The sequence below is a fragment of the Mytilus trossulus genome, chromosome 5 (genome assembly GCF_036588685.1).
Source record: "Mytilus trossulus isolate FHL-02 chromosome 5, PNRI_Mtr1.1.1.hap1, whole genome shotgun sequence".
Lineage (NCBI taxonomy): Eukaryota > Metazoa > Mollusca > Bivalvia > Mytilida > Mytilidae > Mytilus > Mytilus trossulus.
This window is the reverse complement of record NC_086377.1, coordinates 79,786,345-79,798,350: the sequence shown is the minus strand read 5'-3', so window position 1 is coordinate 79,798,350 and position 12,006 is coordinate 79,786,345. Positions and strand designations below refer to the sequence as shown.

The 12,006-nt window shown below is 30.3% G+C and overlaps 1 long non-coding RNA gene across 1 annotated transcript; it reads right to left on the bottom strand.

Annotated features, from left to right (window-relative positions):
• Window positions 1–1,633: 1,633 nt before the first annotated feature.
• On the bottom strand, window positions 1,634–7,256 carry LOC134719186 (uncharacterized). The gene is made up of 3 exons (XR_010107537.1): window positions 6,889–7,256; window positions 2,713–2,793; window positions 1,634–2,072 (listed from the first exon to the last, which is right to left on the bottom strand). It is a non-coding gene; the product is annotated as an uncharacterized LOC134719186 (long non-coding RNA).
• Window positions 7,257–12,006: the final 4,750 nt, after the last annotated feature.

The following is a 12,006-nucleotide window of genomic DNA, read 5'->3' as shown; positions in this document are numbered from 1 at the left end:
GACAGCTAGCTCAAAGCCTATAACAACTAATAAAAAATCCTATATCTAAGACATGGTGTGGCATTTTTGTCCCGCGTGTGTCTTTGTCAAATGATTTCCCTTCTCCTGGACTCTCTCTTGGTTTGTCTACCATTCATTGGTTAAGGCAGGGTTGCCCACCGTATCCTTACAGTGGCGGGTTGGATTTGGCCATTTTGACAATATCCAATACACAGAATAAACTCTGTATTCACATGTAAATTTGTAGGATACTTATACAAGTGAATTTTATTTACCTACATTTCTATATAGAAGACCTGGATCCTTCATACTTCGTACTTTGGATATAGATGCCTTATGTTATGAAGTTTCTGTCTATCATATGTCCATTGTCCTTGACCTCATTTTCATGGTTCAGTGACTACTTGAAAAAAAAATTAAGATTATTAGTATTCTTTATTTCTCTCTTATTATGAGTAATTTGATAACTATATTTGGTACGTGCGTACCTTGCAGGGTCCTAGTGCCCGTCAGACAGTTTTCTATTCATGGATCAGTGAACATGCAAGGTTAAATTTGTATGGGTCAAGTCCATATGCATGATTTTAACTTCACTGTAACCTATGTACTTCATGGTTTTATGAGAATAAACTATCTATCACATCTTAAATACTGTAAGCACTAGGTCTACTATATTTATGCCCTTGTCAGTCTGTATGTCCGTCTGTCCCTACATATGTCATTGATGTCCATGCGTCCCAAAGTTCGTATCCGTTCTCTAACTTTAGTTTGCCTCAACCAAATGTTATGAAACTTATACACAATGCTTATTTCCACAAAGGACAGAGCAAGTTTGAATGTTGGTGCTTCACTTAAACTGTTCTAGAGTTATGCCCCTTAACAAATGCTGAATTTTTCGTTTCCGTTCTCTGACTTAAGTTAGCCTCAACCAAATTTTGATAGTGACCTTTACCGTTCTTCAGTTTTGTCCCTTTATAACTTTATATGATATGCAAGCGGGGGCAACTTCTGTGTCCCATGGAAACATTCCCAATTTATTTGTATATATGTATAGATGCACAAGAGCAATCAGATAAAGAAAACACAAAAGAAAGCCATGAAACAAGTGATGCAGATGACAAGACTTCTGAATCTGAATCTGGCACTGACGCAACACAAATATCAGTCAAAACCAACAATGATGAAGTATGTGCAAGCACAACGGCTACCGGACGGGAAGGTGCATCAGCTGCAGATTGTGAAGGTGTATCAACTACTGGATATGAAGATGACAACGGACAGTCGCAATCTATTATCAATCCAGTAGCTGATCCACAAAAACGGAAGAAAATCAAAAAGAAAAAAAAGAGCAGTAAAAAAACTAGTGAACTAAGTCAAGCTGAAATAACCTTATTCATGTCTAGTAACAATCAAAGCACAAAAGAATCAACCAAAAAATCTCAAACTCCATCAAAGCAACCTGTCAGTATTTCCTTTCTGAAGTCTCCAGTGACACCAACTGAGAAGCTTCACGACAAAGAGAGTGACTCTACTGCCAAGAGGTCCAAAACAACTGTTTCCTAATTATATACATACATGTAATTATTTTACCTGTGCTTGTATAAGAATCTAAATCACAACAAAATGAATATAATGATGTATAAATTAATATTTTATTATTAGTACACATGTATCACTTATCCACATTTCAAAAATCAGCTGAACATTTAGCTATAAGTCTTTTTATTTTATTTCACTTAATTGTCAGTACACATCACAACAGCCACAAGTTTACTACCTTTAAAGAAATGTACATTCCTGTGGGAATTATGTACATATTCTCACACCAAACAGTAAGCAGCATGCACAAAATCTCGAAATCTTTAGATCCTTTTCATATAATTTTTTGTGTATTTTTATTTTACGTGTTGCATAACTACACAAGTACTTTTACGTCACTTTCTTGTTATCAAATAACTCTTCAGAAACGTTCCAGCGTAATTGTAATAAATCCATCAATATGTTTGATTCAAGTTGATATTAGATTATTATCTGCGATTTCATTCAACAAACTTCAACAGGATAAAGCACACCTACAAAAATCAAAACAAAACTCAATTACTATAATTCACATGAAAACTTTGATAAGTCATACAATACAAGCTTTTAAAACAAATAAACTAGTTTTTAAGTTAGCTTATCAAGTGGCCAATAATACTATGCAACATTGGCTCTGTAAATATTATGTAAATAGAAGTCCAGTATATATTTTTATGTTATATTTAAAAATATTAAAAAAAATAGTTGTTTATTTTGTGTTTAGCTTAAAGCTATGTTTTTTTTTCTTCTAACTATCTCCTCTGTATATATTTTGCTATTGATTGTATTTTTATGTATGTTTACAAACTTAATGAGTCCAAAATATTTTTTTTGGACACAGAGGAGTCTGTATCTGAAGTCACATTGTTGACCCAAATCATGACCTATATATTGAGGTCAATAATTGAAATGTTGTGTTATGTTTACACATTTATAATCATGAGTATTATACATGTACATGTAATTGTACATAGATGTAAATATAGAACAAATTTAATATTGATAAAGATACCATATAAAAAGAAAAATCCACAAAGCAAGGATAAAGATAAAATCATAAAATCTAAATTATTGCTGATTTACAAGTTAAATGTACTTTCAAACACAACAGAACTCTGTAATTACCTAACTTACCTTCCTAATATTTATAACACAAAATGACAAACAAAAACTGTATCCATGTCTGCACTGTAAATACCAACGGGTTACAAAAACCTGAAAAAAGAAATAGAATTATTGAATGGGCTAACCAACAAAAATGTGATATAGTATTCCTACAAGAAACACATTTCACTCAAATTTTAGAACCAAAGCTAAAACAAGAATTCAAAGGTGAAGTAATCTTTAGTAACGGGTTAAGTAATGCAAGAGGGGTTGCCATATGGATAAAAAGCAGATTAAACTTTAAGATTATTGACCAATATAAGGATTCTGAAGGTAGATTCATTTTAGTTAATATAGAAATAGATGACAATATATATACATTAGTGAACCTATATGCACCTAATAATTGTAAAGTAAGAAACACCTTTTTTAAATCAGTAAAACAATTAATTGTAAATCACAGTATTGGCCAGTTAATCATTGGGGGCGACTTCAACGACATATTATCTAAAATTGACACAAAGAAAAAAGTAGGAAATACAAAATTTGATAAACCAGTTCATAACCTTAAAATGTTTATCAAGAATATTAAACTAACTGATGTCTGGAGAAGCAAAAACATAAATAAAACCCAATTTACCTGGAGAAGGAAAAACTTATCAGAATCTACAAGAATTGATTACTTTTTAGTAAGTGATGAAGTTAATAAAAATTGCATTACATGTGACATAAGACCAATAGTTCTACAACACACTGATCATTACGCGGTTTCATTAAAAATCAACATAAATAGAACCTCAAAAGGGCGAGGTTACTGGAAATTAAATAGCAGCATCCTGGATGATGAACAGTATCAAAAAATTATTTCCAAATTGATTGATAAATATAAAATAAAATCAGAAACATCTCTCAACCTAGATATTTTATGGGATAACTTTAAAGTTGAGGTAAGGGATTATACCATCCAATACTGCAAATTAAAGGCGAATATAAAAAAAGATTCTATCGAAATTTTAGAAAATACATTAAAAACCTTATCTGAAGAAATTGATTGTGATAATTATATAAATAAGAAGAAAGCCAACCTAAAAGAAAACATTGAAAAACAATTAGCAAGTTTATATAATGAAAAAATTAAAGGAAACAAAATTAGATCACGCGTAAAATGGCTAGAAGAAGGGGAGAAAAACACATCTTTTTTTCTTGGTCTAGAAAAAACACGACAAAGTAAAAAAACTATAACTCAACTGAATGATGAAAATAATCAAGTAACATATGACCAAAACAAAATACTAAATTTGGAAGTCAATTATTATACTAAATTATACACTTCAACTAAACCTGACACAGAAAAGGTAAAACAATACTTTGAAACTATCAAAGAAAGTAAAATAATAACTGAATCTGAAAGTAATACATGCGAGGGAAAAATAACTATAAGGGAATGCACAGAGGCTATATTTAAGATGAAATTAAACAAGGCCCCAGGGCTGGACGGACTGAACGTGGAGTTTTATAGAAATTTTTGGGAACAGATTAAAGATTTCATAGTACAAGTTTTCAACTATTGCTATAAAAAAGGAGAATTAACAAACTCCCAAAAAATTGGAGCCATATCTCTCTTGTTTAAAAAAAATGATCCCCTCTCCCTTGATAACTATAGACCTATTACATTATTAAACTATGATGTTAAATTACTAGCTTATGCCTTAGCGCAACGACTAAAATCAGTACTACCAAAAATTATTCACTCTGATCAAAAAGGTTACATAAAAAACAGATACATAGGTTTTAACATAAGACAAATCCAAGACATTATTGATTATTCTGAAAAATTTAAAGTAGATGGTGCAATTTTATTTTTAGACTTTACTAAAGCTTTCGACTCACTTGAGTGGTGCTTTATGTTTGAATCTTTAAAAAAATTTGGTTTTAAAAAAGAATTCATAAAATGGGTTGAAACTATGTATACAGACATAAAAGGATGTATTTTAAATAATGGATGGGTGTCTGCCCCCTTCAATACATTTCGTGGGATTAGACAAGGATGTCCGTTATCCTCGTTAATTTTTGTATTGTGTGTTGAAATAATGGCAATTAAATTAAGAGAAAATAAAGAATTAAAAGGATTTGAAATCAAATTAGATGGAAAATCTTGCTCACTAAAAATATGTCAACTGGCAGATGATACTCAATTGTTTTTAAAAACACACAAAGATATAAGTATTGCCCTTAATATCATTGAAACTTTTGGAAGCCTTTCTGGGCTCAAACTGAATAGAAACAAAACAGAAGGCTTATGGCTTGGCAAATTTAAAAAGACAAAAGATAAATTTGAAAATATAAACTGGAAACAAGACCACATTAAAAGTCTAGGAATATACTTTGGATACAATTATCAGGAATGTCAAAAATTAAACACGGAAAAACAAATAGATAAATGTGAAAAATTGATAAAAGGATGGTACAAACGCAACTTAACATTATTAGGAAAAATTACTGTAGTAAAGTCCCTAATTTTACCAAACCTAACATACACAGCATCATGTATGACAATAACACATGAAATAAAACAAAAGTTCAAAAATTTAATATATAGTTTTATATGGAGCGGAAAAAAAGACAGAATTAAACGCTCTATATTATGTAAGCCATACCCTGATGGAGGATTAAAAATGATTGATTTAGACTCCTATATAAAATCCTTGCAAATTAAATGGGTTTCAAAACTAATAAAAAACGATAATGATAACTGGAAAATTATTCCAAGATTTTATCTTAATAAATTTGGGAAAGATTTTCTTTTATTCAGAATGAATTTAACAAATGTAAATTTGCTTAATAAAATAGAGTATAAATCCTTGCCTGAATTCTATAAACAATTAATTAAAACTTGGGTAGAAGTAAAAGGAGGTCAAACTATCACCCCTAAAAACTTTCTTGAAGTTAGAAAACAAATTATATGGGGGAATAATCTTGTCAAAGAAAATGGAAAATGTCTGTTTTTTAAAAATTGGATTAACAGTAATATTTTGTACATCAATGATATAATAGATGAAAACGGACACATCTCATCAAAAACTGTTTTAAAAAATCTTAAGAATAAACAAGATTGGATTAGAGAATTTTCTATAGTTAAAACTGCTATACCAAAGCACTGGCAAAATATTTTAAAACAAGAAAGTTCTTATAAAACTGATGTCAATATAAAGAAATCAGTAAACTTAACTATCCTACTAAAACATGAAATTTCACCAGACTCGACCAATAAAGAAATATACACGTTCCTACAAAGTCAATTTACAAATGATAAACCAACAGGAATTTTAATATGGGAAAGAATTCTGCATAAAAAAATGTCTACAAAATTTAAATCCACATTCAACTTTATTTTTAACTACCTTGAAAACAACAAATTTAAAATGTTTAAATGGAAAATAATGCATTATATATTAGCCTGTAATGAACTACTTTATAAATGGAAAATAGTACCCAGTAGTTTGTGCTTCCATTGTAAACAACATGATGATTATGAACACTTCTTTTTTTCCTGTTCATATAATATTCAGTATTGGCACAAAGTTGAACAGCTTTTAGCACTATTAAAAATTGAAAAGCATATATTCAGTCTTCAAAGTTTAGTAACTGGCTATAAAATTGAAGATGAAGATTATTTTGATATGAACTATTTATTAACTATAATTTACTTTTCAATTTATAAAGCATACTACATGTCTGACAAGAAAGACAAGGTCATTGATATTTTTAAAATATTCCAAAATGAAATCAGGGACATAATTAATATAAATAAAATTAGAGGGAAAAAAAATCAGAGAATCATACTTAAAACTTTCGAATATTTCGATTTTTTATAATTGTGAATGAATTCAAGCTGTGACCTAGTTAGTTCATGACTGCACAGGACATGCATGTGTCCGGTCAGGAATTTACGCATCAAATGAAATTCGCTATTCTACTCTTTTATCATATTTATATATTATTTATCATATCTATTAAAGCTACACTGAATTAATATTGTTATTAGTTTACACAATACAATGCTTGGATACTGCATTCATGCATAATTAATTATACCACGTGTACTTTCGATCTTTTCTCTTGATCTTTGGTTTGATCGCAAAAAATACCATTTACTGAAAAAAATATGTTGTTCATATAAATATGTGGAAAAAACAACGGTCTTACCTAATCATTTAATACTCCTTTTCACAATTACAAGACGTAGGCAAACAACAAAATTTCTACTGTCGGCTGAAAAGTCATGCTGCCAGTATCAAGGATCATCATCAATTTTACGGTTCAGTGAAGCTTCAATAAATAAATTATATACAGTTAAGGTTAAGAAACGTATCGTATTCCGGTATGAAATTATATTATGTAGAACTGCTATTATGACTATTATGTATGTAAAAAATGCAACTAACTTTATAAATATACTTATTGAATATTTTTCCCTAAATATTCAATGACTAATTTAAGGGATACTTAATTGAAGCTGTAGATTGAGTAAATTGTTAACAGCAAAAGTGCAATAAAACTTTGATCAATTTAAAAAAAAAAAAAAATTATTTGTATATATGGAATCATTATAAGATGTACATGTCCAACTGGCAGCTGTCACCCGACGTTGACCTCATTTTCATGGTTCAGTCAGTCAAGGATATAACTCTATAGAGTTATTACAGAAAAATAACATACATTTTTTTATCTTGGACTAAATAACTGTGATAACATATATGTATGTTACATGTTTCAAAGGAACAATATACAGTCAGGGGACTTATTGAAATAAGTGATTCTTACACTTATTTAAGTAGCAAATTTGAAGTTTTGTCACAAATTGTGATTTTGTAGTTTTACCAAAATTTTAAACACATACAATATCTTTTCATTAGTAAAATTGAAAAAAAAAGAACTTTTTGCTTCTTTTAAATAGCAAGGTTTATGCCTTTGATGTAACCAATTAGCTGCAAATTCTATTTTAGTTGAAAAAATGCTATAATAATAATGGCTTTACATAATGAACTGATACTTTCTTCAAAGATTTTTCACAGCAGTGGGAGTATTTTTCCTGTAAAATTAAAGGTGTCATCTTACAGATTATGTAATGAAATTCTACTGTTCGCGATAAAAATTTCACTGTTCGGGGTTGTTGAAATTAATGGGGGTTATTAAAATAATGATATTAAAATAAGAAGTGATTTTTGGAAGGAAATTGAGGTATGATACTTAAACAAGTGATTTTAATGTCATTATCCTAGATTCAGTACAAGTTCATCACCTGACATAACCCGGTCATCCTACCTAGATGTTGGTTCTGATAATTTTAGCAACATAATTAGTCCCTGGATCATTAGTATTCAATAGTTAAGGCTATAATACAATTAAATCACTTAGTCTAGTGATTAATTTGTACTACATGTACTTAAATAAGTGATTATTAAAGAAAGACAACTCTTACTTTCAACCTTTATGGACATAATGTTACTTGAATCAGTGATTTAGAAAATCACTCATTTAAGTAAGTCCCTTGACTGATATACATCATTAGTTTTGTTAAAATGTATACAAGTTCTATTGATATTACTATTGTCTTTATGTATACTCAACTATAGAAAGATATAACAGTTCATAGTTTCCAATCATGCATAGATAGTACACCTATGTTATTACAGAAAAAGTACATGTATGTCTGTAATAACTAAAGGGTGTTATTACAGCTTTTCTTCATCACTCCAAAGCATTTGCTCAGAAATATACATGCTTAATTACAATGTATTTTAATTTATTGTAAGAAATATGATCAGAGCATGTAATGAGGTTCTGCGCAAGCTTCCCAGTAATTCTCATATATAGTAAGTTACATGCCTTAAATAACTAAGCCTTGTTATAACAGCTAAGTTTATCCCTTAAAAGCCTCGTCTCATTGATTTACCATGGTTAATAAAAAATTATTAATTTAATTCAAAAATTAGTTATCATGGCTATGCATTTAGTTTCTGCGCACAGTTTCAAGAGTTCCTTCCCTAGAGGCCACTAAAAATTAAAATATTTATGATTAATTTTACAAATAACAAACATATTTGCCTTTACATTATACTTTGCTGAACTAGTAATCATTATTGTTTAGCCTTTAGGGTATTTTGGGTATTTAATTGTATTGTAATACGTAAGGGACTTTACTTTAACACGTTTCTTTAAAATCACATAATCTTCAGTTTGCATGCTCAGATTGAAAAAAGTATTGCTTACGAGCTTCACTGTTCGAATTTCTTTCTCGCCTTGTAAAAGTAGTTACACAGGGTTTTTTCCATTGTTATGCATTGTACCTGTGCAATAATTTCACAATGTGAAACCGTGAAATTTCGTATGAAGTGATTACTGTCATGACTGTCAAGTATGAAAATTTTATAATCTCTTTAAAACATATATAATGTCATTCCAAAAACATTTCTGCCTCGAAAAACACAAAAACTGGCACAGAAACACTATATATGTACTGGAGTCTGGATGTGTAAACTTTTTATCAGGATCTGAACATCATAATATTCAGTATGCTAAAAATAAGTGTTATTAAAGCCATGAAAGCTCAGACGGTAAATAGCTTAACATATTTTGTATAGTTTCATCACTCGATGCATAAAATTGAGAATGGAAATTGGGAATGTGTCAAAGAGACAACAACCCGACTATAGAACAGACAACAGCAGAGTCCGTCATAGGTATTTTTATTGTTCGGCTGCTGTCCTGTGCAATATCTCCGATTAGTAAGCTATAAAGTGACCAAAAATTATTTGTGTAAAATAACATAAAAAAAATAGGCCTTATTTTATGTACAAAAATAGAAATTTTTATATCCAATGCATAAAAGAAATATAGTAGGTTTAGGTGTAAAGGTGCAATTTTCACAAAACATATCAAATTTCCCACGTTGTCGAACATAAACATGGATAACATCATTAATGATTTTATTAAGATTGACAAATGTTCACTGTGCTTAAACGGCTGTGGGTAACTTAAGTTACCCACAGCCAAAGATGGAGCCGCCTGGCTTCGTTTGGAAGTTTACTCCTATATAATTACAATACCATGAATGCAAAAGAAATGTTCAGTAATTAAAAAGTTGTATCAATCTTTTAGGGATATCCAACAGTTTATTTCTGACGGTGAGAATTTTTTCCCTTTAAGATATTTTATTCTTCAATTGACAGAGAATCAAATTTTGCATAAAAAAATATATGTTGCCGATTTCGTTTTTGCAAAAAATGCTGCTAAAAATTGATAATTTTTGTAATTTTGAAGTAAAAAAAGTATATGACTTTTTAATCAACATAAACTTATATAATTGGGCTCAAATGAAAGCTAAATAATTAAAGATTGTAAGAAAAATCTAACTTTACCATTTAAAGCAATGATTCTTGCTCAAATATAGCTAAAAACGTTATGGATTCCTCAAAAAACGGCAAGAAATGAACATTTGAAATGCACATTTTTGATTTTTTATATTATTTCCAACGGTGTCGATTTGGCCAAAGTGAGATATGTTATTCTTTCAAAAAAATGGAACGTCATAACGTTTTGAAAAATATGTGTCACCGTACTCGTTTTTGAGAAAAATCGAGTAATATAATATTGTTTACTCAATCCCTTCCGTAAGCCTCACAAATTGCGCCAAAAATTAGGACGTTGCGGGAAATAACGTTACATTTCCCGATATTTTTTTAGAGGCAGTGCGAGTGTGGCCGAAAAATGTATACATACACTATGATACTGACTATGACTTGGTTGGAAAGTTGTCTCAATGGCACTCATCTCATATCTTTTTATTTATAATGAACCCGTTTCAGGATGAAATAATGAATCCGTTAGTTTTACTGTTGTGTTTGTTAAAATTGTGAAACCCGCAAAACATGCAAACTGTGGAAGTACGACTAGTTCAACAAAAATCAAGGTAAAATCGGGCTTTATTTTTCAAGTAGCAAAAATTCCAAAGTATATATATATTGCCAACATATTTATTATTTTATTTGATATTTCGTATTTATATCTGTCATTCCGGATCAAAACTTCCTTTCGTTTCTAATTTATTTTTCACACCTGGCATTCAATCGGAACTAATCAGGCATATTTCTAGTTGTTCTATGAAAACATTATGGTCATTCAGTTACGGTTGACCTTGCATTAAATTAGATTTCTGCAACTTCTTTAGAAACCTATTATGAAAGTGCTTAAAGTACAAAAACCATCGGACGGTGAATCATGATTAGTAGATTACAAGGAAGTAATTATACTTACAAAGGCGACAATTTACTTCTCCCTATCATCATGGATGTAAAATCTAAGTTGCGGCAATAATCTTTATTTACATCTTTTTAACCTATAAGTGTATACCTGGCCTTGAGTCGAAAACTTTCTAGTCAGTTTTTCGTACTCACACTCCAAAATCAACCAATCATGATGCTGGACTTCATGTTTCGAGCTTGACTTTTGTGCTTCGAGCACTGAGTAAAGTTTTATGACTTGACTTCTGGCTCATAAAAATTTGCTCAGTGCTTGGAGCACAAAATCATGCCCGAAACATGAAATCCAGTTTTTTGATTGGTTAATTCTGGAGTCTTGAGTACAAAAATGGTGCTCTAGACAGAAGAACCGTGGAACATAAGCAGAACACAATTTGACATCTCCGAGGCGGATGGGGAACATGATGGCGAATTGTGGTTTATATTTGACCAATAGTACCACCTAAGTCAACAATAGAGGCTGTTTTGATGCATTGTAGAGTATGAATGGATTGCTCATTGTTGAAGACAGTAATCATTGAAGATAAAGAACAATGAAAAGACCTGCACATTAATAATCTGTACTTTTTCTATGTATTTTGTGCTATTTAGTCCATGTACATTTACTCTATATCCCTTTATTTTCTACCGTATACATGATGTTTTTTTTAAATGTATGTACTGTATATATTCATCCAGTGGAATACTGATAAGTGACGTTAAAATGTAAAAGAAAACGACATTCCTGAATAAATGAATGAAATATATTCAGGGAACACTGTACAATAAAATGTCGAAATCTTAAATCTGCAAAAATAAGGGTCTAGTTGATAATGCATACAGTTACATAATTTCTTTACAAGAATAACATAGCAAGCTTGTCCACAAGTTTGAAACTCTGACTTGGCATGCACACTGTAAAGGACTGTCACTCATCACTCATCTATAGGAATATATGTACCAAGTTTCTTGTCGATGTGACAATGACGTCCTCTGACCACTTTCACAAAAAAAACCAACACTA